The sequence below is a fragment of the Anser brachyrhynchus genome (genome assembly GCF_964034855.1).
Source record: "Anser brachyrhynchus genome assembly, chromosome: Z".
Taxonomy (NCBI): Eukaryota; Metazoa; Chordata; class Aves; order Anseriformes; family Anatidae; genus Anser; species Anser brachyrhynchus.
The window spans coordinates 22,037,586-22,064,564 of NC_137697.1; the positions used below are offsets into that span (position 1 = coordinate 22,037,586).

The 26,979-nt window shown below is 39.6% G+C and overlaps 1 long non-coding RNA gene across 6 annotated transcripts in view; it reads left to right on the top strand.

Moving 5' to 3' along the window:
* The window catches only part of LOC308185753, a 50,135-nt gene extending 28,911 nt beyond the window's left edge, over positions 1-21,224 (top strand). For 2 of the 6 annotated variants that reach the window (XR_013943733.1, XR_013943734.1), the window contains exons 2-7: positions 3,889-4,004; positions 4,284-4,419; positions 6,645-6,763; positions 18,102-18,170; positions 19,653-19,741; positions 20,273-21,224. This is a non-coding gene — a long non-coding RNA (uncharacterized lncRNA). Of the gene's footprint in view, positions 1-1,422; positions 1,435-3,441; positions 3,561-3,888; positions 4,005-4,283; positions 4,420-6,644; positions 6,764-18,101; positions 18,171-19,652; positions 19,742-20,272 lie in introns of those variants that run through there. The other 4 variants (XR_013943737.1, XR_013943738.1, XR_013943735.1 and 1 more) reach the window with 4 other exon arrangements.
* The last annotated feature ends 5,755 nt before the right edge of the window (positions 21,225-26,979 follow it).

A 26,979-nucleotide genomic window follows, 5' to 3' on the forward strand; every position in this document is an offset into this window, starting at 1 on the left:
AGATAGAAATAAATGTAACAGGAGGAAATAATTAACAGGATCTAGGGAGACTGCCCATGGGAATTACTCTTTTTGTGGAGAATGATGGATCCAGTTAACAAGAGAGATGCTCTCAAATGCAATTACATGTTATAAATGTTTCTTCTGTCTGTTCTTAAATGTTATTTTATTAAGCTCAAAAATACATTATTTTTTGTTGTTCTTCTTTACACTGTGGAAGAGACACATTAGGACTGAACTAAGACAGCTTAGAAATATTAATAATTGAATATATAGCTAAGGAAATTAGCTTCTTAATACCAGAAACTTCCATGCAATTACAGTGTCCATAAATGAATAATCTGCTCAGCTGGACAAATGGGATTCTCTAAAGTAGATGCTATTTAGCATTTAAAGAAAAGTAACACCTGCGTTTAGGAAGGGGGACATAATGTGACTTGTCAGGATGTAGTGATTGAAGTTCTGGGATATGCAATTTCAAATTCTGCAGCAGCTTTCAGTTTATTTTGGCCTTAATACTAAAGGTGACTTAGTGGTTCACCACACCATACTCTCTGAATTACTTGAACAACAGTACAATTCCAGATCTGGTTTCACTAAAGTATATGTTTGATGAAAATATACATAATTTCAGCACATTGTTTCAAATAAGGAAAAAAAGGTTCCTTAAGGTATTCTGGAAGAAAAGTGGAAAACTTCCTTTGACCCTTAAAAACAAAGACATTTTGAAATACATTGTTTCATTTTGGATCAAAAGAAATATTCAGACCTGTAATATTCTTTCTTTCTTTTTTTCATTTTTTTAAGCTCATCAAGAATAAAAAATAACACAAATTTTTGTTTCCTTCAGAACACCTCAGTAAGAAGTTATGGACCTACATGTTCATATCAAATCATGTATCAATATAACATTTATACTCACCTTGTCTGGCTTTCTTCATTCTGGAAACAACGCTCATGAAATCTATCACAGTCTTCACCAAATATCCTGTTGGCTATTTTGTTTGTATTTGGACCCTTCTTCCTTTCCCATTGCTTTTTTGCTTCATTAACTCTTCAGTGTGAGATCTCTGCCTTGCTCCTTCACACTACCTCTAAAGGCTCTCCCATTTGTACACATCTCTAACTCTAGTGAAAGTCACTGAATTTGGTCTACTTCTGCTCTAGCGAGTTTATTTCATAAAATAAAAATAACCTCTTGAAAGTTACATCTTTTTGTTATTTTTCTTTTCTCTTCTCATACCTTAAGATGTTTTAAAATACCTTAAGTTGAAAGATATTCCTTTGCCTGAAGAACAAGACTGTGTCAGAAATCTGATTTTTGGGTAGTGATATTGTAGCAGATCTCTTGTGCTGCTTCCTTCAAGGGAGAAGATTAAAGACGTCCTTCTCTTTAGTTTCTTGGTGGCTCTATCCCAGAGAAGAAAATCTTAAGTAAGTTAAATTTCTCACTCTGTAAAATAGCTTGATATGTATAAATACAATGCTGAACTTGAAAGAGATAAAAAAGAACAGATATACATCTATTGCCAAATACTGCTCTTGGCTATAGACCTGCACTCCTAAATTTAGAGACATTTCACTTTTGGAATTGTGGTAGAGCTGATGTCATGGCATTTCTCAGGATGGTCCTTGACTGTAGGAGGCAATTTTTATAAACCTGTCACTCTTATCTTGAATCATAGTTTAGATTTTTCCAGTTTCTTCTCTGGCTTCCAGATTGCTTTTGTATTTGGAAGCCCAGGCACATTATTCTGTTCTGAAAGCCATTAGTTGTCAGGCACTACAGACCGCAGTGAACAGTACTCAGGGAAAATAATTGGGATAGATAGTGTGACAGTCTGTGTGAACACTCATACTTTCTGACAGCTCCATTTTTTCCTGCCATATGTGTCCTCAGTACTTCTGGAAATTGTGGTTCATCAGCCGTTCTATTATATTACCCAAAACTAAATCAGTTCAGAAGGATATTTGATATGGCAGCAATTTATTGAGTTTCCACAGAAAACCTAGAATATTTAACATTTAAATAAGAGAAATTATACACTGTGGGCTCAGGCTTACTGGTGCATATATATTTAGAATCAGAAAATACGTTCCACATTTCTGAGCCTTCAAATCTTTTGCCAAATTACTCTGAGCTTTTAAATGCACTTTTAGGAAAAAAAAAAGAAAAAAAAAAAAACAGAAACAAAATGAAAACAAAACCAAAAACAAACAAACAAACAAAACAAAACAGAAATTCTAAGAGTAAAAACAGCATCATGTTTAAGTCTTGAAGTCTCCTGGGAAAATCCTTGGTACTCCTTGCAAAATCCTGGGGGAGTAACTTCTGTGGTACTACTTCTTGCCACGACAGGCTGTGCTGACAATACCTCCTGCCAAGCTGTAGGATTATCCCATCGTCTGGTCCCACAGATTTTCTACCTGAGTCAGGACGTACCTAACCTGCCTCAGTAGGCAGGTCAGAGATAAATACAGCAATATTTGTGGACAGTGCTCTTCCATTGGGATATGCAGGCCATTGTTTATTCAATAAATGCCTTTCCTGGCTAAGTCCTATGTATGATAGTGCAAGTTCTTGTGTATCTCATGCAGGGATTTTTTGTTTGGAGTAGTTCAGAATATGACTGCATTCAAATCAGTGGGAGATTTCTTCACTGATTTCAGTGGGGCCACCTCAAACAAGCTGCATGTTTGTTGTAACATCCATGGTGATGTTTCCTATATTCCCAAGCTCCCTTCCAAAGGATATCTGTACTTGTTTCATCTCTGTGGTTTCATAATCTTCCCATTAAACCTTACCTTCTTCTCAAGTGATCATGTTTTTCCTGTTATGGGGCTATAAGGTGGAAAACTCATCTCCCATTTGTCTTTATTTAGTTAAAAACAATGTGGAACACCCTCTGGCACAATGTTCTTAGACCATCTGCAGACAAATTCTTTGTTACTGTTCCTCCCTTTGTTTCTTTTTACTGGACATTTTCCTTTATTCTTTGTGGATGTCAAGATGTTGTCAGAGGTACCTGAATAAAAGCAACATTGATGGTGGACTCCAGTACTTAAAAAATGTGGATGACATCCTCAGAGTTTACACATCAACATAAAGACACGGGCATTCTCTACTTGTAGAGATGATTCAGGAACAAGTAAGGCAAAATTAGTAAACTATTTTTTTTTTCAATTTTTTTGTTTGTTTATGAAATATAGTGAGATGTAAATAAAAGAAATGTGCAACTATGTCTCATTTTTTCCAACTTTTTTTTTCTCTCTTCTTTATTATTTTCATACAACTCTTAAATATTAATTGACTTATTTCTAGGTATTATAATTTTTTGTGAGAGCCTCCAACCAAAGCTATATCCAAACATATTGTAACCACATGAAATGAGAATAAACTGTAGTCCATCCTCCCACTTATTTACACTTTTTATATCTGGTTTCAGCTACAGCTGATAACACACCCTCATGATAGAAGTGGGACGATGTTGTAGCACATGTGTACCACCAGGCTGGCTCTGCTGACGGAATATGTAACATATGCTGAAACCTGTGTTGATGTGAGTCATCAGTCTGTTCCCATGGATGATTTGGCTATCCAAAAGATGCTTGCATCTCTTAGCCCAGTGACAGGGATCTGGGCGTGGGAAAGCAAAGGTTACAGGCCTTCTTCAACTACGACAGGTGAAAACTAGCCCCAGGGAGTCAAGTGGGAAGGTCCTGTAGACTTTGTGAGGCTAGGTGATAACTAACTCAGTGTTGATAGATTCATTTGGGATTTCAAAGCATGGTATTTTTCTGTGGGATTCACAAGAAGTCTGGTGGACTGCAGTCCAGAAGTGGATTCTCTCCCTGAGAGCACTCCTTGTTTCTGCTAACTTTTCCTAGGTCCTCCTCTGGGATCTGGAATCAGCCTTCCAAATAAGTCAGGGGCCAAAAAACAGAGTCCCAAGGGGATCATTTTGCAAGACCCTTCCTCTTGCTCCAGTTCTCTCTTCTGGCTTGTAAGTTACCTTCCTTCTACCATGCTTTCCCTTTACCACTGCTGTGCAGATGATACAGTCCTCTAGGCCCCCAGACAGAATTTGCTGCTATCATGTTATGGACCATGTTTGTTGGAAGTAGCTTCCACAGTCCCAAGTTCCCTAGCAATATGCTTTTTTTGTGTGTGTCTGCGGTGTCATATTAAGATTTCCCTGATAACAACTCTCTTTTGGGCTGATTGTCTCATTCTGGAAAATCTTTCTCCTCCTTGGCTTTGCTTTGATCCCTTGCTTTCACAGAACTGAGGAAAAACAGGTCGACCAGCCTGAGGAAAGACTTGGAGCAGGAACTGGACTGAATGAGAACCACCTTTAAAATGCTTGGGAGCAAGAAAAAAATTCTACAATTTCTACATGAAATTTCTGCAAGTCATAGGTAATGAAGGATATAGCACATACTTTATAGAGAATATAATTGAAATTTAATTTTTTTCTCCCAGACAGACAAATCTGAGAAAGGGTTGGCTTTGCAGTAAAAGCAGCTAAGTATTCTTTTTATTGGTGTTTTTATAGTAAATAATAGAAGACTTTAAAAGGTGCAGCCTTTAGGAATGCCTGAACAGTTGCAGGGTGAATTTTGTATTTTATATTGAATGATGAACTGCTGCATAAAATTCAGTTCATTTGCATAAAATACAAAAATATGGTTGTAGAACAGAGGAAGAAAGAGGACATTAGGTACATATATATATATATATATATATATATACACATCATAGGAAGTTCTGAAAATATCAGTCCAAGAATTGGCTATTGCTAAAGGGTCAAACAGAGCACTTGGAAGTATTACAGAATCCATAAAGAAAAAAACAGAAAATGTCATTACTGTGTGACCTAAATCTCTAGTGCACCCGTTTTTGAACACTGAGGGCAGTTTTGGTCTCTTCACCCCAAGAAGAACAAGCAGGACTGGAAATGTCACAGAAAAGGGAAACAATAACAAAATGTTCACAAATACAAGGAAAACTAAAGAGTAAAGAGAAGCCTGCAGTTTGGAGGATGATGACCTGGGAAAATTTGTAAAGAAGTGTAAAATATCTAGGGAAAGATTATTCGTTTGCTCCTCAGAAAGCAAAAAGTAATTGCCACCTGATGAACCTAGAAGGATGTATATTCAGACACAATTTAGATTTTTCAGTGGAGGAGTAACATAGGGGAGGAAATCATTGATGTTGGACATGGTAGATTCCAAAACAGATCTATACAAATTTCTGGAGGTCAAGTTTGTCTGTTCCTATTAAATCCAGAGGTGTGGATCTGATCTCTGCCTCTGTATACTCCTGTGTAGCTAGTGTATTGATGATGGATGGAAAGATATGATGGGACACGTTATAGTCTACATTTTTCCTGTATTTCTTTTATCCTTTCCCTACGCATATGCTACTGGCCATGACAGTGGATGAGATACACTTTTTGTCTGACCCAGAAAGGCACTTTTTTATGTCATGACTTTGAAGCTTTGAAGTGGCTGCCAATTCATACTGAATCTGACCTTAAAACACAAACTGGTGCATAGTACAGAGTGGGAAGGTATTCTCTTGCCAAAAATGCAGCAGGCAGACCAACCCAGAGGTCTGCCCTACATGTGAAGTCACCAGGGAGGGAGGCAGCACGCTGCGGGAGCTGTTCATATTTTTTCATCAAGGATTTTGTTCATCTCCACTCCCTCAGCCCCTTATGAGTTTTTTTTTTTTCTTTTCTTTTTTTTTCTGGAGGCAAGGATCCTGCTCTGGCAAACACTGCAAATGTCTCAGTACTTGTCTTAGAGTGGGCTTTGGAGGTCTCCAGATGGTCTCTTCAGACTATATTTTGGAATAGCTTTATTCACTCTAGGGACCCTGGTGATCTCTAATCTTATAAAGACACATAAGATATGCGGCATGACTGTCTTGTAATATTTGCTGTGAGGTTTTGCAGCAGACATCTAAGTGCAATTTGAGAAAAAACTTGAGTAAATTAAATAAAAGTATTCACCCTACTGAAAGCTACCTTCTAATGCTGACAAATTGTTGTGTAGCTGCTTGTTTTTGTTAACCTTTTAACATCCAGATACAACATCATCCATCAAGGAACAAAGAACATACATCCTGCTTGTACCACACAGCTCAGAGACTGCATTTTGCAGAGCATTGACTCTGACAGGCTTGGGGGTTATGGTGGATAATCAACAGAGCATGAACTTACAATGTCAGCATGCATGAAAGGGAGCTTGTTTCTTGAATATGTGAGCAGAACGACAGAGAGCAGGAACAGGGAAGCTGAACAGACCTTGTGTATGGCATTAGTCAGGGCATTTGGAAAGTGCTCTGTCCGATCTTAAAAAAAAATAAATAAAAAAATAGGCAGACAATTGGAAATGAACCCAATGAATAATAGTGTTCTGGAAAAGCTCTTGCCTTGTGAGGCATTTAAATGCACTGATGACTGCACCATTATTAAACAGGTGAGATGACAGTATGGATGCCATTGTTTCAGGCCATCACTTGTGGCCACAGGCTGTTCTCAGGCAGAGGCTCTATCTAGTACCATCCAGCCACAGGTAGACAAGTTGTTCAGCAGCCACAGCCTTCTTTTCACATATTTTCCCTTTTCTCCCTCTAGATCTGAGCAGAAGGTGGGCACCACTGGAGCATTTGCAGATTTTAAGCATGCTGTAAAACCATCGCAGGCAGGACTCACTCTGCCTTGTTAATTTTATATCCTGTGCATTCAGCCAAGAGGTGAGATACAGCCAGAGATTTTCTGTGCAACTTGCCACAGCAAGGAGATCCAGCCCATGAGATCTAAAAGCATGGAAGGGAGTATATGTGATGTCAGAGGGCTCTATAGTGCAGCAAATAAGTGGCTAGAGGCTAAGGCTAGTTTAGAAACTTCTGTGATTATATGATGGTGTGGATTTTGTGTCACTTGATATTTTCAAATCAAGCCTGGATATCTTTCCACAGAACAATACTCTAGCCCAACCAGGAAGCACTTGACTTGACAAAGGAACTGCTTTATGACATTAAATGGTCTGTGTTTTGCACAAAGTCAGGCTGGATGATTACAGCAGTTCTTAAAATCTGGGACTCTAATGAGATGCTTTGTCTTCACAGTCAATTATTTTAGTTATTCATGCACTAGAACAAAATAAGATATCCTTGAGACACTTCAAAGGAAATTGCATCCTTTCTTTGCTATGTAATTTTGATATGCAGTATGCAAAACTTGTGCTGCTTCTTGTCATGTGTGTTACAAGACCATGCCAATAGCAGTAACAGCTTTCTGTTCCACCAGCCTTCATTTGATTATGAATTGCTTATGGCCAGACTTTGCTTCTGTTTGACTGGCAGCAGCAGCAACGACTTATCTCTTTATCCAAAGAAATATTAAAGTTTCATGCTTAGCTGCTTTCTCTTTACATTAGAGTACACAGAGTGAAGTTCATCTACCAAATTCAGCAGAATTACCCATGTACAGAATGATTTTGACAAGCACCCACATTGACATTTTACAGTTCGTATTTTTAAATTATTTTTACACACAGCTAAATGGACTGCTTTAGTTTGATTCCAGAAGAAAGCTGGCTTTTGGATGAAGTGTAATTTAATGGTGTTTTGATGTAATGATCTGTTTTTCAGCAGAGCCCACAATTTTGCATAAAGAAGTCTAAGCAACTCTGCCTATAGAATAGTCATTTGGTGTCCAATGTATGAACTAGCTGCTCTTCAGCATAAATGTTTTGGTATTGACTTCTGATCTAAATCACAGCTGATTCAGACTTATCTAGAGACAGAAGTGAAAGAAGTCTGGCCACTATGGTAAAGGATAACAAAACATGTTTTTAAAAATATATTAACAGTAAGAGGAGGGCCAAAGAGAATTTCCATCCATTACTGGATGCAGGGGGGAACATGACTACTGAGGATAAGGAAAAATAATACCAAATAGAACATGCAATTAAATTTAAGATCAAAGACCTCTTGTTTTAATTTCCTAACTTTTCCAGAAAGGCTTGAGAATAAACCACTAAGACTTTGCCAGAAATCTCAAGGGAAAATCTTTCAAGCTTTTAGAATACGTGAGTGTACATACATCCTTTATACAGGATTGTTTTGTAACCTTCTGACATATTTGAAATTCAGAATATTTCAAACAGGTAAAGTAATTTATTATTATTATTAAATTTATTACAAAATAGTACTTTATTATAAAAATCTAGAGTAAACTGGGAATAATGTGCTTTCAGCATCATTTTAAACAAGTTACTTTTTTTTTTTTTTTGTACATAACTGTGCCACTGGTAACAAACGTCATGATTTCATTAAAATGCTGTATAAAGTCTGTAATGTACAACTCCTTCAAACAGACCACAGGGATAACAATGCTAAGCTTTAGTTACATGATCCACACATTTTATTTGATTCATTTTGGGACCTCTTCTTATACATTTTGCTGCATTACAGTGGTCAGATCTATGCTTTGGATCACTACATCAGGTTATTGTATAGACTTATGTGAAATGTCTCTCATGGCCTATTGAAAAGAACATTTACACGGGTGCCCTTCCTGTTTTTGTCCTTGCAATTGTAGACTGCTCTCCTTGACTAGATCTGGAGAGTGAGATCATACTTTGAAAACAGGGAAGAGAATTACAGCTCTGTCTTTGTTAAAGAAAATTGTCATGGGAATGTAACACAAGCCATTGTTTCACAACTTGGACTTGGGAGAATTTAGTTTTTGTAACACTTATTTTGTAGAAGTTTCTACAGAACAGCTCTAGCTTAAGTGTTAGGCTTTTTTTTTTTTCTTTCTTTCTTTCTTTTCTTTTTCTTTTACATATTTTTTCCCTCTCCTTGACCTAACAAAGTGCTCTACTGGGGAAATTTAGCAACAGCTGGATTGCTCATTAATCAGTGGTGAATTAAGAAAATGACCTAGGACTGATTATCAGCTGGATTTTGTAGTATGTTGAAAAAGTTACATCAGGCTCCAGACAGCGTAACATAAGGTAGTATAACACAGACATCCCCAATTAGGGATCTCCTGGGAAGAAGAACAGAATGGAAAAGAGAGATTGATTGCACCATGTTTTGTTGAATGTCATTGGTGAGGAGTTTATATAGTAGCAGTCTAATTTATGGTGAGATAGCTGTGAATTTAATCCCCATGTTAGCACCTGAGTATCTGTACTATGTTGACGTCGTGATCTTATGCTGGTAGCAAGAATCTAGCATTGTTTGCTAGAGTGATAAAAACCCGAACTTACAGAACACACTGGGAGATAATGTGCCTCTCACCAGTTTTTGCAGAATGTAAATGAACAATTCTCTCCATCAAACTTACAATGACAGCTATCCTTCTGACTCAAAATACCTGAAACAGGTGGCAGACCCTTTCCTATAAATTCTTTGTAGAGGTGCCTACATCAGAATGGCTATAAATATTTTACAGTATCAATACATACAGATTTATCATTTTTCGCTTAAGCTTTAGCTGTGGATTGCTCAATTTAATATTGTTATTATATTTTTAAAAAATCTTTTCAGTAACCATAATGCTTGTATATTAACTTTTAGCCATGTTTCCTAAGGAACTGAGGATTCTGTGGTATCAGACTGTATCTCTAATTGTGTATCAGTTCCCTCTACCCTGGTAACTGCAGCCTGCTGGCCAAATTCAACTGAATTTGAAGGAGATGATAGAAGTCTTAACAAGAAATATGTCATCTCTCCCTTTCCACCCCTCCCCCCACCCCTCCCCTTTCTTTTTTTTCTTTTTTGAAAATCAGTATCTGGAGAGAGAAAATAGATCTGAATTATTGCTGCAGAGAATAAGGCAGGTATAACTCAGTTGTCTGACAGTCTGTTTGGTAGCAGCAAGCCAGTCTTCATGCATGTAAATGACTGGTCATGGCATATTAGTGATGTGAAGGAACAGGGTAGTCAAGGTTACTATGTTAGTAAAGTAGAAGAGGACACAAATCTGGAAGAAAACCGTCTTTTGTTACTTTTGCTGTTCACTGAAGAATGTGTTGTTTTTATACCATAGTGTGCTTTCAGCTGCAATACAACAACAGCCCCTGGAACTTAAATTCACACAGAATAGGAAGGTTCTGCAATTTTCATTTTAGATCTAATCAGTATATTAATCACCAGTAGATTTCATTGTTGGAAGCTTTTCTCCCGTTATCATCTTAAGAATTACTTTTTAAAACAAGAAAGCAAAAATATGACAGGATTTATTAGGGTATTGCATCAATGGACTGAGGTCTTCACCACTTCACTCAGATCTGAGTGTCTCTGTAAAAGACACAGACTTTGGGTTTCTGACTTTCGACCCATTTTTGATCTGCACATCCCTGAACATTTTGCCAGTGGAGAGGTAGTCATGAATTTAAGCATAATATGATAGGTTTTGTTGTTATTGCTTAGCTCTGTGGGCCTTTTAGAAGTGGTCTGTGGATCTCCAGAAGTATATGCACAGAAGGTTGCAAATCTGTACTTATGTCAGCAGCCAGTATTAGGGCAGAGCAGAGTTACTGGATGAGGTAGTATGGCCAGTGTCACCTGTGCACCCTGAGGAGGACTGCAACAGTCCCCAGGGCTTATACCTCGTGCATTTACTTTTCTTCCTTATCTCCAAATCCAAAGTTGCTGTAACCCTTGAACAGCACATTCCTTCCTGTTTATTTTTGATATCTGAATGACATTTGAGGGAACATCAAATAATCACCAACTGATGAGGCTCTTCTGCTGCTCTCGTATCTTTCTCGTGCCAGTCCACACGGACACAGGAAAAGGAGCTCTAGAGCAAGATCACCGGAGGCACTGGGTCTTAAGGAAAAATAAAGAGATAGTCAGTCTCCTTTGCTTGGTGTAGGTGGCTGATAAGGCATTTGCTCCTGCCTGACAGCGGAGGACTTGGAAAAGGCTCCAGCGCTTCTCTGGCAGCTGTAGCCAGCAGAGGTGCTTGGTGGACCTACCGTGCATCAGGGCCCAGGAGCAGGCAGGAAACCCTGCGCAGCATAGGCAGGGAAAAAACAAGCTCTGAAAACAGACCCCAGTGCCAGCAGCTGTGCTAGTTTGGGCTCAGGTAGGTCAGCAGCCTGTGTCAGGTCTGGGGAGCCCAGGGGCTGGCAGGACAGTGTGGCTGGAGAGCAATGGCAGGGCACACATAACCCTCATACACTGGGGAGCTAGAAAGCAGCCTGAGAGCCCATGGCCTCTAGTTTGGCCCTGGTTAGATTGCACAACGTTGAATAAATAAGCCCTGTTCCCTGAGGAAGAGCTCAAAAACTTGTGTGAAGCTTTGTGACAGTAAAGAATGCAATTGGAAGGAAAAATAACGCTGTGTGATTTGCTTGTTCATCCAAATTCAATAAATCCCTTTGTATGCAGCCATTGCCTTTATGCAAACTAAACATCTCTAACAAAGAAACAGGTTACTGGAGACTAATCTATTTTCTTGGATGGTTTCTTAGTAACTACAGCTGTGAGTTGCCAAGGAGCCCAGCTCAATGCTTTGCAATGAAGCAAGGAGCAAGAAAAATAAGTGAAATAAAAGAGTGCAAGACCGAGTTGTAAAGTTAAGTGCAGGCTAACAAGCAAATATTTGTTGTTTGTTTTGTAAGGTCATCAACGATTAGTTTTTTTCAGCTTTTCTTAAAATACACGCGTTTGTGTTTGAAAGTTTCGCTGTTGTGTCCCAGACGTGTCTTCAGGCTTGTGCTGTCTGGCACGGCTGTGCTGCCAGGCTGTGAGCTTTGCCTGGATGGGCAGGGGCAGTGTCCTGACGAGGAGGGAGCTGGGACACAGGGCATCCTCTGGAAGTGCTGTTCCAGGCAGCATGGGCTGAAGGTGCCACCAGAGGTTATTGATGTTGCTTCCACAGTGGTGACAGCCAGCATTTACATCCTGGACACTGTCAAAAATAGACTAGAGGCAAAGGTTCTGCATTTCTCCAGGGTGAAAACATTTCATCTGTATTCATCCTATCGTTCTTGCTGGAGCAGAGGTTATTTTTCTGGCAGTTGAGGGAAAGAAGTGATGCAGGGCTCAGTCCCTGGAGAAACAGTGGGGATCAAGACCTGGGAGGGGAAAGGCAGGAGTATAACTGAGGCTAAGAGACTCTGGAGTTAAACTGGGTTGTTCAAAGAAAGAGAGGGGATATGAAAGGAAAAGGGCTCTTAGCCACTTGTTTGACTCTGACACCTTGGTCAAGACCATCCTTACCTGGATGAGGCAGTGCTGCAAGAAAATGCTAGGTGGCTTCAAGATGGGTGACCAGGACCTTTTCGGCTATGTGATGGAGCCAGGAAGTGACAAAGCTATCAGGGACTTGGTAATCCATCCTCATTTGCTGGGGCCAGCTGTATGGCCATGCTGATACCATATGTCTACGATCTGAGTCTTAATATAAATTGGTTTATGTCAATGTCTTCCTCAGGGCATTAGGCTCAACACTCCAGATGGCAGAGTGCTCCTGGTACAGAAACCATATGGTAGCGTATAGTCAAAGTTCAGAAAGGAGAAGAAATACATTGCACTGCTTGTTTCTCATAACAATAGGGTCAATAACATTTAAGTCAGCATTAGTTAATGGCAGAAATGATACCAGCATTATGGGCTGGCATAATTAATGATGACAAAGCATAGGTACAGCACACCCACAGATTACCAAAATTGTGCAGTATCATAAGATTTTAACTGGACCCAAATTTTAAAGGAGTCTAAATCTCAAAGGCTTTAGCAAGACTAAGGTTTTAAAAGCTTCTTAAGCACGGTTCCCAGTAACTGCAGAGTATATGTATAGCATTTTAAACATGGCAGGTTTTGGAGCTGGAAAGCCTAGGACTGCTTGGTATCAGACCTGAGTCTGCACTGGGTACAGCAATGTCTCTGTGGTTGTGCAAAAACAGACAAAGGGAATGTGTGTCTGTATATTGGGAAAGGGGGGCCATGGGAAGTAGATACTGTCAGCCCAGTACTATGTTTTTCTCTTCCTGTATTAAACTCTAATATGTTAAATAGTGTCTTAAAACTCAGTCTACAGAATGTGTTTTTGTCTTACCACTACCACCAAAAAAAAAAAAAAAAGCATTTTTGTTATCTGACCTCACCAGAGCTGCATCCTTTTGCTGCTGCTGGTTTTTAATGATCATTTTAAAGTGATTAACAGTGCCTGGAGCCATGACAGACTGACTTCCTGTGCTGAACTTCTACATGTCTGGATTTGCAGGAGGGAGTTCCTGACAAGAGAGTTCCTATAAAACAAGGACACTTGGGTCATTGTTTAGAAAAACTGACTGCATGGAAGAGATATAAGTCATGGACTAGGACAGATGCTCTGGCAGAGAGATTTTTACTTGTTTAGGGTTTCTTTTTTTAGCACCGGAAACACATTTGTTTGCAATTTCTAAAGGCATCAGAGCAGCAGAGTGACTGGTTGTCACTGTCTGCATTAATCTAATCTTTAGTTCCATCTTTAATGATAACAATAATAATAATAATAAAAAGTAAAGTGATGGGAAAGATTTTAAGATCAGGTGGGTTTACTGAAAGATTTCATTCAGGGAGAGGCATGACAAAAGCTCACTTATATCACGGGGAAGTGGAGATTTTGAAGGGTTTAGTTTCTGAAACAGTGTCCTCAGTATGTGGTTAACTACTAAACAAAAACTCCAGTGTTTACTGTTTATTGCTACCAGTAGAGACTAATTTTCGGCTGATTGTAGGATTCCTGAACTGTCTGGATCTCTTTTGGTCCCTGGTCATGTCAGGGGTTTCTTAAAGCTTATTTCAAGGAGGAGGTTAAGGCCTGGTCTTTTAGGTTTGTTTCTAAATGAACTTGCTCATCTTGGAAATGAATGTGGCTAATATCAGCCAGTAAATTTTTATTTTGAACAGAAAGTTATATGGGAAAAAATAGAAAAATAGATTAAAAATTCAGAAAAAAATCAGATTACAGTTTTTATTTAGTTATTTTCACCCCTAGGTCTGCAATCCATATTCAAGGCTTACAATGTCAGTTTTTCACATGCTAAAAAATCTTCATGTTAAATACTTATATTTCTTATATTTTCAAAGTATCTGTCCCATCATTTCATTATCTTTGACGGGATCTAGTGTGCCCAGTTTTAGATGCTGGTTGAATTTAGGACTTAAAGTACATAAGGACTTCCTCTGAAATCAAAGGGAGAAGCTCTGTGTTAATTTAGTGTCTTAAGAAGAGTTAGACTATTTTACATTGTGGACTGTCTCAAACTGAACTGGGCCCCTAGAAAGATCATGCTGGTCAGTAACACGAGCTATTGGCCAGGTAGCAAGGCCCAACCCTATGTAAATCAATACCTATCTGTATCATATGCAAAGGTGCTTTTTATGAAACCAGAAAGCAAAGTCCCTGAGAGAGGTGGCTACTGGTGAAATCTGACTTAGATAGGCCTACTGGTGTTATTTAAAGGTCTTTTCATATGGTAGTCTTTCTATGGTAGTCTTTTTGCATGACTTGGTTTTGTGAGAGGGTTGCTGGAATGAAAACTGAATGCCGTCACATCAGTTTTGTGTCTACATCTGTCAGTGCTGCTCCTATTTACATGGCACTGATAGATTTCTGCAAGTCCCGTCATACAAGCTTTTAGATTAGATTTAGTTTTGAATCAGAAGCGTCATGTCTACTGAAGGAAATGGAAAAGGACAGAGGTAGTCAACACCCTCCAAAGTGGTCAGGGAAGATGTACACCATTCCTACAATTAGTATCACTTCACGAAGGGGAGTCAAGCATGTCCTTCGGACTGCCTTGACCTGCATCTTCCTGTTCTGGGTGGGCCCTAAAAACTTCATTCAATATCAGCAGAAAGGCCTTGGGAAGTTCACTGTGAAAAAACATGAATGATATTGTGTCAAAACCAGAAAGCTGCAGTGTCTCTGACAAGGGAGAAACTACCACACAATCTGTCAGAGTGGCTGCAAGGGGATTACCTGTATGAGATGGAGTACCTCTTCGATCTGAATTAAAATGGAAAAGAAACGGTGTGGAGGACTGGTTGGTGCAGTACGCTACGTGCAGAAGCACAAGTGGGAATTGTTTCAGTAATATGGTAGATAACAGAATCCCCTCCAATTTCTGTAGAGATATTAGCATTGCCAAAACTCTTACTGAATTCCACTAAACCTGAAGTTACAAAACAGGTAAAAGAGGTTATAGGACTGATGATCCAGAATTTGAGCATGTTACATAAAGAACGTATGCCAAGAACTGTTTGTGTCCATTAGATTTAATATGTCTGTTAATCTGGAGGTGATGACAAGGACTGATTTCAAAACAAGACTGGTAGCATCTGCAAAATCACACAGAAGTCAGCAAAAAGTTCTGAGCAAGGAGTAACTCTGTGGTAAACTAGGAACTGAGTTTTGAAGAGTATTACACATTATTCTTGATGACAAAGGCATTTCTCATGTAAAGTCAATTTGCTGATGACAAAACTTAACACTGAAAATCTAGTGCTACTCAAGATGGAAAGGAAAACAGCCAATCCAGCAGAAGCACATCTCCCAGCAAGTTTCAGTAGAATATTTTTACAGTTGGGACAGACCATACCAGTGAATATATGAATCAGTCACAGGCTCTATAGCCTTCAGAGTTGAACTGAAGCTCCATCATATATGTCTTTCAGTTGCACATTTCATCCATTGCTGGTTTTAAATTTATCTACCAGATTAGAACAACCGATAGACTTCTACAGCTGAAACCTCTATTTCCGCCTTCACACATTGAGAAAAGACAAACTGTCTAACTATCACTGAAAACTATGGTTAAAAAGATAATAAGGAAGGAAGTCAGGCAAGGCTGAGAGATTTATTTGGAAACTAGTTAATTGTTGTACAGAGCTCAGGTTTGGGTATTACAGAAGTACAGGTGTGACTGCTGTTAAACTTCCTATGCTGACAACACAGGGTAGATCGCCATAAAAAACAAGTAAACCTTTAGAGAGAGAATAAACAATGTAAGCATAGCTGAAACCAGTCCTCCCAGAGTTTCTGTTTCTTTGATTAGTGAAAACAATCCAGACCAAAGAATGGGTGGTGTCAAGATATTAGCAGAACTTGCAGAAAGAAGGCAGTTAATAGTGCATATCCACGATGGATGGTGTGACTTTCTTATGTCATGTAAGAGTTCCTCTGCTTCAGGCTATTCAAAGGCAAGAATAAGGAGATCAGATTTTGTAAATAATTTCACAAGGAGGCAAATGTGTGATGTTTTTGTGAAGACTGTATCTCAAATAACAAATCAACTCAATCTATCATTCACATTGTATCAGAAGGTTGGGCCAGACGCTCTGGCATAACATGGCATGTTCTGTTCTGTTGCATTTAATGTATGTAGAATATTCATTGTCCCACAACCAGGATGTGACATAAGGGCACTTTTTCTAGATTTTTCAGGAATTGCAGGAGTTCTCATATCCTATATTAATCTCTAAAACTGCAGTCAAGATGAAAAAACTCCATTATTGGTTTTTCTGTGCAAGAAAAAGGTCAAAATGGCTCCATCAACTTTCATCATGCAAAATATTTCTATTTTGGTACGTAATATATGCAAACTACCTACCTGAAACAGGGACACCATCACTGCAATGTGAATCCACTGTGCTGGGCCTTGGTACTTGTTATTTGCAATGGGCATTTGGTCATCCATCCACTGACCAGGACAATGAAGTTACCTTGAAGCCTATAAAGTGCTCAGCACATTCCTGCTGTATTTATCACCTGGAGATGCATGACAAAGGGATCCATTTCTCAGAAATGCGCAATATTCAGATTTATATTGACCAAAACATTGGTGACAAAGACGGTTTTTTATCTCTGAAACTCTGAAAGAAAGGATAAGAAATATGATGATTTTAGAAATCTATTTCTAGAGTTTTTGGAAGCATCCTACAGCACATTTAAACTGCTTTCATAAGGAAAAGATTGGATTTTTTATGGCACACTTGAACTGTGAGTATAATACTTAATTCCTCATTTGCATTAAGAATCTCATTTTTTGATCAATAAATAGATAAAATGTGTGTGTTATCATACAAAAAATATTTCTCAGCAGATGGAGAAGTGTCATTATGACAAATATAACTGCTGCTGCAATGCTGCACTTCAGCAAAGATTTTAGTAACTAAACAAAGTCTATAAATGTAAAAGTCTTGAAAACACCATTAAATTTTGCTTGCTGATACGAACAGCTGAAACTTCTGAGTCTGGCTCACTGATGATAGGGATATCGTTCTGTATCTTTCTCTCTTTTTCTGAAGTGTTTCATAGCTTAGATAACAACAGCTGAAGCTCACCTGCGTGGCTTGCAGCCAGCACAAGTAAGGGTAGCTGGCCAAAAAGGAAATGTTCCCAGTTCTTGTATGCACCTGGTAAATGGATTCCCAGGAGATAAAATTAGAAATTGAGCTGGTTGGGAATTTCCCTTTAAAAAAGATTTTTTTATATTAAAAAAAGTATGTTTTGTTGAGATGAAAACTTTGTGTGAGGTTACATTCTACTGTTGACAGGCAAGGTATCTGTAAGAGAAACAAATTTTTCTCATGTCAGTTCTCCCACAATCCATACAAGTGGCTTGATTACTGGGCTATAATGTATTTGGTGTTGGGGTTCTTGCTGTTGCCCCTGCAAGAGGTGTTCCATTTTGTATCAATACAATTTTTATGGATCATGGACTTAATCTCTCAATCCATGTGACTGCTCTCAAATAATTTTCTCTGATCCAGTGAACAACATCTCCTCTAAAAATATATATATAATAAAAATGTTTTCAATAGCCTTGGCTTTGGTCCAAAAGGAACAGAAAAATTGGATTTCTTCACAGTATTCATTCTCTGACTCTCTGCCACAGGACATGGGAACCATTTCACAAGCATTCACAATTTAGCTGTAGAGCATTAAGCTGATGGCTGAGATACCCTGGTGACATGCCTTTCAGCAACTAGTAGCAGGAACCCACAGCACACAGGAATTCAATGAGAAGCTAATGTGGTATCTTTTTTTTTTTTCTTTTTTCTTTTTTCTTATAAGAGTCACCTGTGCCCTATCTGTGGTGTGGTTTATCTTCCCAGCTGGTCAGAGTAAGTCCTGGACCATATGGTAAGTATAGAGACATAAAGTGAGGCTTATGAGATACAGGGGCTGCCTGAGTTTAGGGAGCAGGGTCCAAAGAGAAGGGGATCAGAGCAATTGCCCATTACTTTTAGGCAGATGGCCTGGGACTACCATCCCCTGGAGAACAGGGAGGGAGAAAGGGAAGTCTCCAGAGGAGGGAGCAGAGCTCCTCCTCAATCCTAGGCAAAGGCAAGGAGAATGGGGTGGGAGGAGAGACTTACAGGGAGCAGGTTACAGGCTTCATGTGAAACTGGTGTTCACCTGTTTTTAAGCAGCTTTCAAGTACTGAAGCGAAGGTGCAGCACACCAGCAAGCACTGGGAGTACTTGGGTACTTCAGCCAAGATGCTGGCTTACAAGCTCAACTACATGCATCTTGTTCTGGTTCATTTTTATCTGGGATGCATGTCTGAAATCAACCAACCACACCTCTTTTGTCCATGTTTTTTTTCCTGAGCAAGTTTTTCTTGGGATTTTTCCACCTTCTTCTCTGGACAAACCATATACAAAGCCTTTTCTTCTGGCAGAACCAGAAAATGCAGAAAGGTGTGAAAATGCAATGAGTTTGCAGAAAACTCCATTGCATTTCCAGTCCCAAGGCTGACTGACAATTTCTGTAGATTTCTATCACATATTAATCTTTTCTTTTAATGTTTTATCAAAATTGGTTAAGGAGAAAAATCAATAATGCTTTTCATATAAAATGGCGTTTTGCTTCTGGACAGAACAGCTGTCACACATGCTTTCAGAGCAGGAAAAATGGATTACATTTATAGGAGGATATGTGTGCAGTGTAGCATATTGTCCTTATTCAACAAATGAAGGTTTTCCCATAGGATATGTAACTGATTCTCAGTGACACCATCACTTCTGCTTATACATCTGTTCTGCTTTTAACTGCAATATAACTCAATCATTCCGGACAGATCTTCCTTTCAGATATATATTTCCTCTAAACCTATCAAGTCACAGGCATGACAACATCTGAACCTATGCCAAGGCCTCTTAATTAGAGAGACCCGCTTCCTCCGTGCTGAACGTCAGCGTGCTTTGTCGCTGCAGAGCAGGCAGTCTGCTCCTGCCCTGGCAGGCGTCTGTGCAGAGCTTCTCCGGATGGTCTCCAGGAGGTAGCTCATAGGCCATGAAAAGGCTTGCTTCTCTCCACCCACTTCGTTAGGGATTTTCACTCGAGGCCTTCAGCTTGACGCTAGAAAGAGACAATTCTCAAGTCTGCTTTTTTTAAAAACCTAAATCATGTACTTGCCAAATTTAGCATTGAGATGGTAGTGCCTGGGACATAGAGCCTAAGCTCAGCTTAGGTAGGAAAGGGTGAAGTATGAACACAGAAAGTTAATGTTTGTGGATTTATTTATGTATGTATTTTCCTGAATATCACAGCAGCACTGCTGGGCTCCAAATTACTTTTAAAGACCTGATCCTTGTTCATTTGATTTTATGTTAATTCCAGGGGGACCAGAGACACCATAAAGAATAAATACCTGACTACAGAGAGCTGGATTTCTGGAGGAGACGACAATTAATATACATAAAATCATGGTAATGACTGACAGAAGGAATAGTATGGATTATGGTATTTTGACTTCTTTACAACAGACACTTGCTGTTGAAAACAGGTCTTTCTCATATGCATAGATCTCATTTGCAGAGAACCCAAAATGGACAAACATGGCCTTTTTACGATGCTCTAAAGAGGGAACAAGGGAAAATATTGTTGCTGGATATAAATTTAACCACAGGCATAGAAAATGTACTGAGAATAAAAGTGAACTCCTGTGGTCTGTGATTACCAAAAATAAAAAATTAAGGATTGAAATACCTATGTTAATGGTTGTTAGAGTACTGCTCCTGTTAACAAATGCAGTATAGAGTTAAAGATTTTTCTTCTCTGTGGAAAGGTGTACTTTGCAAGGGAGCAATGAATGATTTTCTTCACTGATTCAGTTGTGAAGTATTCTGAAGTAAGAAACTCACACCTGTCCACTAAAATGTGCCTTAGTGTGCCCAATCTTTGATGTCTCCAGTGTATATGTCTTCATCTCAGCTAGCTGTTCTGGCTTCCCTTTATAGTCACAGAGCGCAACAAATATACGTGTCAGGATAGCAAGCAGCCTACTTCTTGCCTCTTGCCAAAGATGACACATTAGAGGACATCTCACCAAAACCTGAACTGTCTGAGAACTGATGCCATTCTCCACGTGTTGGCTGTATCACGATAAGATACAAAGCGTGTCCACATGCACACGTGCAGGTGAGCACATGTTCTCGTTCCAGCAGTACGAAGGGTTGGGTCGACTCCAGCCCCTCCAACGTGGGTGGCAGAGAGCATTCATGCAGCTGATTACCTGGCTCTGCAGACCTACCCCAGCAGCCGTCTTGTTCAGTAACAGGGGATTTTCACAGCACTGCCTACACAGTGCTGCTTCTGTGACTGTGAAAAATTACAAGTATTGCTACAAATAGAGGGCTTCAGATGTCAGGGCTGTTTCTTCAGTATGTTTTTGGAGCAACAAAGTGTACGGGCCCCTTTAAAAGGGTTAAAGTCACAGCATTATAAAGGCCATCTGAAATCTAGGCAATTCTGTCTGGAGACACAATCTCCTGTTGCCTTGTGTGACCAACAAGAATCATCAAGGTAAAGAGCTCTCCACAAAAAGGACAAGGAGCAAGCTGCTCACTAACGCAAAGCAAAAATTTACCAAATTTTTAGAAACAAAGAGACAATCATGTAAAATATATGTGATCTCAGCAAATTAGGGGGAGGGAGAGGTGAAAGTATTCAGCATCTCTCAGGCTCAAGATCTGTTCTATATTTGGTTGGATTGTTAATTGTACAAAACACTGAGATCTAAGCACAAAAAGTGCATTGACTTTGCAAAAGCATCCCTCTTGTTCAACAATTAAAAACGAAAGCAAAGAGTGATTTATTCACCATTTTAAACCAGTCTTTAGAATGTAACTCTCATTCTTTTTGTTTATAGCTCTCTTTTGTAAGAGGAGGTAATAAATATTTTGGAAAGGACTGATATTTTATGTGTTGTCGATTTATATAATGGTCTTAAAAGTGAGGAATTTGGAGTGCTGAATAATAACTCTTCCTAGCATGAGTGAGCAATAAAGCTGACTGGCACTGGGACTTTGATGTGCATCTCTGGGGAAAGTCAATAATACAAATTCAACTAACATTTCTAAAATGCATTTTGGGTGTACTGTTGTAAAGTCTAATTTCAAATGTTTATTTCTGGCTTCATACATATGCAAATTAATATTAATATACTGCAAGTCTGCACAAACAATATGTGTCCTACTGAGGTCAGTGGGAGTTTTGTCAATAGTTTCTATGAATGCAAAATTTCATGTTAGCTGAAGCACAGCTGTCCTGGTTTAATAGGATTAAGCTGGAAGTTAAAAGTTTTTTAGCTAGCAAAAAAGTGAGGTCTTTTAACAGCCTTTCAAGTGAACTGATGGGGGGAGGGAGGGGAACAACAGAAAAACAACAACAACAACAACAATAAAAAAACACGAAAAAACCACCACCACCACCACAAAAACATAAACTAGCTGTTTTTAAGGTAGAACTTAAGTTTATAAATCAGATCTCATATGGTTCCTGTATATGTTCCCAATTCTAAGTCAATTCTAAGTTCAATTTGAACCCTCACTGTCCTTAGCTAAAGGAAAATCAAGGAAAATCAATAAGCTTTTGAAAGTGCTCTGCCTTGTGGCATAGGAGCTGGTACTGAGAGTCTCTTTTGGGAAGTTAAATTTCCACTGTTTGTTCTGTCAGTTCATCCTTTTGAAAGGCACTATTCTTTCTCTCATTTAGATTACCCAGACCGCTTATGCCCAGGGCTTATCTGTAATTAGCTAACACATTATGCTAAAATTTGTTAAGATACTTGTTAACAAGATGTTGCCTTCAGCAACAAGAACAGTTGTACTCAACATGTTATCTGGGCCAGACTGATTCTCTAGTCCTTCTGGATTTTACACTTGAAAAGCACCAAAAGAAAATACATTCAGGCCCATAGAGGAAAATCAATTTCTTATTAATTGGCATCTTCTGTTAGCTGCTATCTTCATGTGTGCCTAATAACCTGAGAGGCTGAGTGTTGCAGAAAGCAGCATACAAATAAGCACTGCATACCTCTTTCTTCTCAGCATTTGTAGAGCTAAAGTCATATTTAGTTGAAGGGAACACTTATTCTGCCAACTGTAATGCCAGGGGAGTTGCATTACACCATTTTGAGACAGCCTCCTGAGGACTGTTATAGGCTTGGTATGACAAAATAGAAAGTGTCCTGAAAACAGAAAACAACTCAGCTACTGAATTGGTAATTTTACAACTGTAACTGTCTGAAAAAAGCAATTTTCCAAACTATCAAAACTGAAAAAAACAATTTTCCAAACTTTCCTATCAAAATTTGGAGGTGCTTAGTTGTGGTTCTGAACTATTTCTTGGACACAAAACACCAAGCTGAAACCAGTCTACATTGCAATGCTCTGAGCACAGGGCTGCTAGTTTCAGGACTGGAAGTTTCTGCATATGATGGTCTGACATATGGGTTGAAGAATGGTCCTAAGATTCACATTTCCTACAGCATGGTTGTGGGGTACTGAGATGCCAGATGTAGGGGAAGTCAGGTTATTAAAAAAGGTTTGTGGATCTTCTTTGACTTGACTTGCAGACCTGGACTAGAATACACCGAGAGGGGTGGACCTGTTGTTCATGCATGTATTACAGAAAACTTGTTGTCTTGGTACAGTAATGCAAAGCGTGGTCCTAGTAATGATTCAAACAGGATGCCAATAATTATACCTACTAAACTGCATGGAGATGGTTTGTCAAGGCCTGCTGTGGGTCATTCTGTAAATTGTAGCCTGAAAAAAGAGGACATGGTTTCAAGCCCAGTGATGAGGTTTGTAGAAATCTTCAGTCCTTTGGAGCAGAATCGCAGAATCATAGAATCATTAAGGTTAGAAAAGACCTCCAAGATCATCTGGTCCAACCATCGTCCTACTGCCAACGTCACCCACTAAACCATGTCCCTAAGCACCACATCCAAACTTTCCTTAAACACCCTCAGCGACAGTGACTCCACCACTTCCCTGGGCAACCTGTTCCAATAGGGGAAGGCATATTTAATGAGAGGAAAGAGAAATATGGTATCATTCTCATTCTTCATTCTCTGCTTAAAAACTAATTTAATTAAAAATGTCCAAGAATTTCTTCAGTGTCCTAGTTCCTTGTAGACAAGCAGTAATTGTTTACAAATGTGGCCAACAACCAGCTCACAAGCTTCAAAGGGAGCTCATTACCAGACTGAAAAGTCTTCGAATGACTTTTCCATCCATCTGAATTATATTTATAATCAGTTCATAATGATGTTCGCATATTATCCTTTAGATCACTAAAGAAGCATACAGTGGATGAACCATGATAAAATTATTCAAATCTGGTGTGATTATCTTTTGATTAATCTTCCTCATAACAGCTTACCTACTGACTTAATGAGTTTTTGATTAAGAAGGAAAACCAGCAATGAATAATAGAAATAATTAATTTGTCAATAAGGACTATCTTATCTGATACTCCAAGTCACAGCTGAGTATTTTTTCAGCTTTCCTCAAAGTGCACAGTGCTCCTCTGTTTTAATCTAAGTGTAAGGTGCTGCACCTGGGTTGGGCAATCCCAGACATGAGGACAGACTGGGAGAAGAATTCATTGACAGCAGCCCTGTGGAGAGAGACTTGGGGGTTCTGGTTGACGAAGCGCTCACCGTGAACCATCAGTGCGCGTTTGCAGCCCAGAAGGCCAGCTGCATCCTGGGCTGCATCAAATAGATGAGTGGCCAGCATGTGGAGGGAGGAGATTGTCCCCCTCTGCTCTGCCCTTGTGAGGCCCCACTTGGAGTGCTGCATCCAGGTCCGGGGCCCCAAGCACAAGAAGGATGTGGGGCTGTTACAGTTGGTCCAGAGGAGGGCCATGAAGTTGATCAGAAGGCTGGAGCACCTCTCCTATGAAGAAAGGCTGAGAGAGCTGGGGCTGTTCAGCCTGAAGAATAGAAGGCTCCAGGGAGACCTCACTGCAGCTTTTCAATACTTAAAGGGGGCTCATATATACTTAAAGGGAGAGCAACCTTTTGCGCAGGCAGACAATGACAGTACAAGGGGAATGGTTTTAAACTAAAAGAGGGGAGATTTAGATTAAAGTTTATGAGGAAATTCTTCACTCAGAGGGTGTTGAGTCACTGGAACAGGTTGCCCAGAGAAGTTATGGATATTCCATCCTTGGGGGTGTTCAAGACCAGGTTGAATGATGCCCTGGGCAATCTGATTTAGTGAGTGGCATCCCTCCCCTTGGCAGTGGGGTTGGAACTAGATGATCTTTAAGGTCCCTTACTTCAAACAAGACATTAATCAAAATCATCTTTAGAAAGTTCTTGGAATAAATCACTTCAAAGTATTTTAGCCAAGTGAGATGCTCAAGGTTGTGGTTAAGTAGGGTTACTTCCCCTGTTCTGTAAGGAGATACAAAGGAGTTTTCACTTGGCAAGCAAGCAGTTAGATGAGCAGTTGCTGGGATGGTGCTTCCATGTAATATAGGCAGGTTGGCAACGCTAGTCCATATGAGAGGCCCTTCAAGATGTTCGCCTGTAAAGGACATGGCTTGGTTTCCAGAAAGACATCCTTCCTGCCTTCATACCCCTTTTTTATTTTATTTTATTTTATTTTAATTTTATTTTATTTTATTTTATTATTTTATTTTATTTTATTATTTTATTTTATTTTATTATTTTATTTTATTTTATTTTATTATTTTTTTTTTTTCTGTGGGGATTGGGTGAAGTGGGATTTCAAGATAAAGTGGTTTTGACTTTTAGTTCTGACAATTCTGGAAAGTCAGAGCAAGTAAGGGGCTGCTCTTATTTATCACAGGGCTATGATTCAGCCATACAGATAGACTCAGGTCCTGTCTGTAGCACAGATCCCTCATATGACCTTGGCAAGTGACCGAATCTCTGTGCTGTGGTGACTTACTCTCTCTGTCTTGCTTCAGTGTTTGCAAAATGTGAATAACAGTACTGCCTTTGTCTTGTCTGTTCATATTGAAAATTCTTTGGTGCAGGAATCATCTCTGTGTCTAGTGAGGTTCTTGGCATGCACCTCTAGGTGCTATTTTAATAACAGTACCATAATTGCTGCTAGTTTTATTTCTAACATTTTTGGAACAGAGCTGGATTTAGAAAATCCTTTCTTTTAACCCCATTCTCACTTAGGGAGATCCAAAGGCTGAAGGAGACCTCGGTTAAAGTCACCCTTGCACTGCAAGACAAAACAAACAGCTTGCCCTTCTTAACCCTGCGTGACCTGGCATTTGGCTCCCTTACTGGCAGAAATCCCACCAAATGATCCAGCTCAGTTTGAATCTGCCAGCTTTGTAGCCAGCACATTGCACTGGCTTATCTTCCAGGGACTGGATTTGCAGAGGTTTTGTAGCTACAATAAATTTTATTAACTGCCTCCATGGAGAAAACCAAAACATATCTGAAGAAATAAAGATGGAACAGAGCAGCAGAGCACAAGAAGCAACGGAGACACTGCTATGTCCTGAAAGACAACATCAGAAAGGAGGAGGAGGATTCCCAATTGGTAGCCTATTTTACATATTTTTAGGGTTCACTACAAGTGCTTATAGTCATTAAGCTCACGTGAACTGCTGGTATATTTGTAGAGTCAGGGGAGCCAGAACAAATGCCATATTGCCCACAGGTCATTCTGATACATGAGTCTTGCTGAAAAAATCATAGATATCCGTACCTTATAAGGTACAAAATGTCCTCCACTCCCGAGTGAGAAGAGCAAATATTTGACATGTAGCAGCGTCTGTGTTTGTGGTTCACCTGAGATTTTGGCCCTGTTGAAGGCCATGACAAAATAGCCACTGATTACAACTAGCACTTCAGCTAACTTTCCAAACAGCTAGTGGTGTGATAGCACTGGAGCCAACTAACAGTCAGTGAGGAAAACGGTGCAATTCCACACCATTTGCTAACAAATCCTGCCTCTCTGCACTCTCTACAGAGCAAATGTGAAATGGCACTTTGCAGCGGCTGTGGGAAGTAGTTTGCTGACAGCTGACTATTAATGGGTTGCAATTCCTCGGCGTAATAAGGAGGAAGAGAGGAAATGTTGCTAGAGGTGGGGTGCATGTTTTGTACATCTTATCAATGCAATCAGAAATTCATCACTGTGATTCTCTTTCATTACCATGCCATGTTAAAGAATCATTTAGGTTTGATCACTGAGGCATACTAAACTGCTGCTGGATGGTAGCACTTCTAAGAACGTGCCCAAATCATTCCTCAGTCGCTTTTACCCAAGTAGAAGACCATGAATCTTCTCTCTTTAACAGTAATACCCTATTTGTGGCTGTGATTCTCTTAAGTTACAGAATCACAGAATCATCTAGGTTGGAAGAGACCTCCAAGATCCTCTAGTCCAACCTCTGACCTAGTTCACAGGGAAAATGCTGGAGATCAGCCCCACAGAAAGGGATCTGGGGTTCTGGTCGAGAGCAAGCTGAACACGAGCCAGCAGTGTGCCCTGGCAGCCAGGAGGGCCAGCCCTACCCTGGGGTGCATCAGGCCCAGCACTGCCAGCTGGTCGGGGGAAGGGATTGTCCTGCTCTGCTCTGCACTGTGTGGCCTCACCTCGAGTACTGTGTGACACAATGCCAGAAGGACATAAAACTGTTAGAGAGTGTCCAAAGGAGG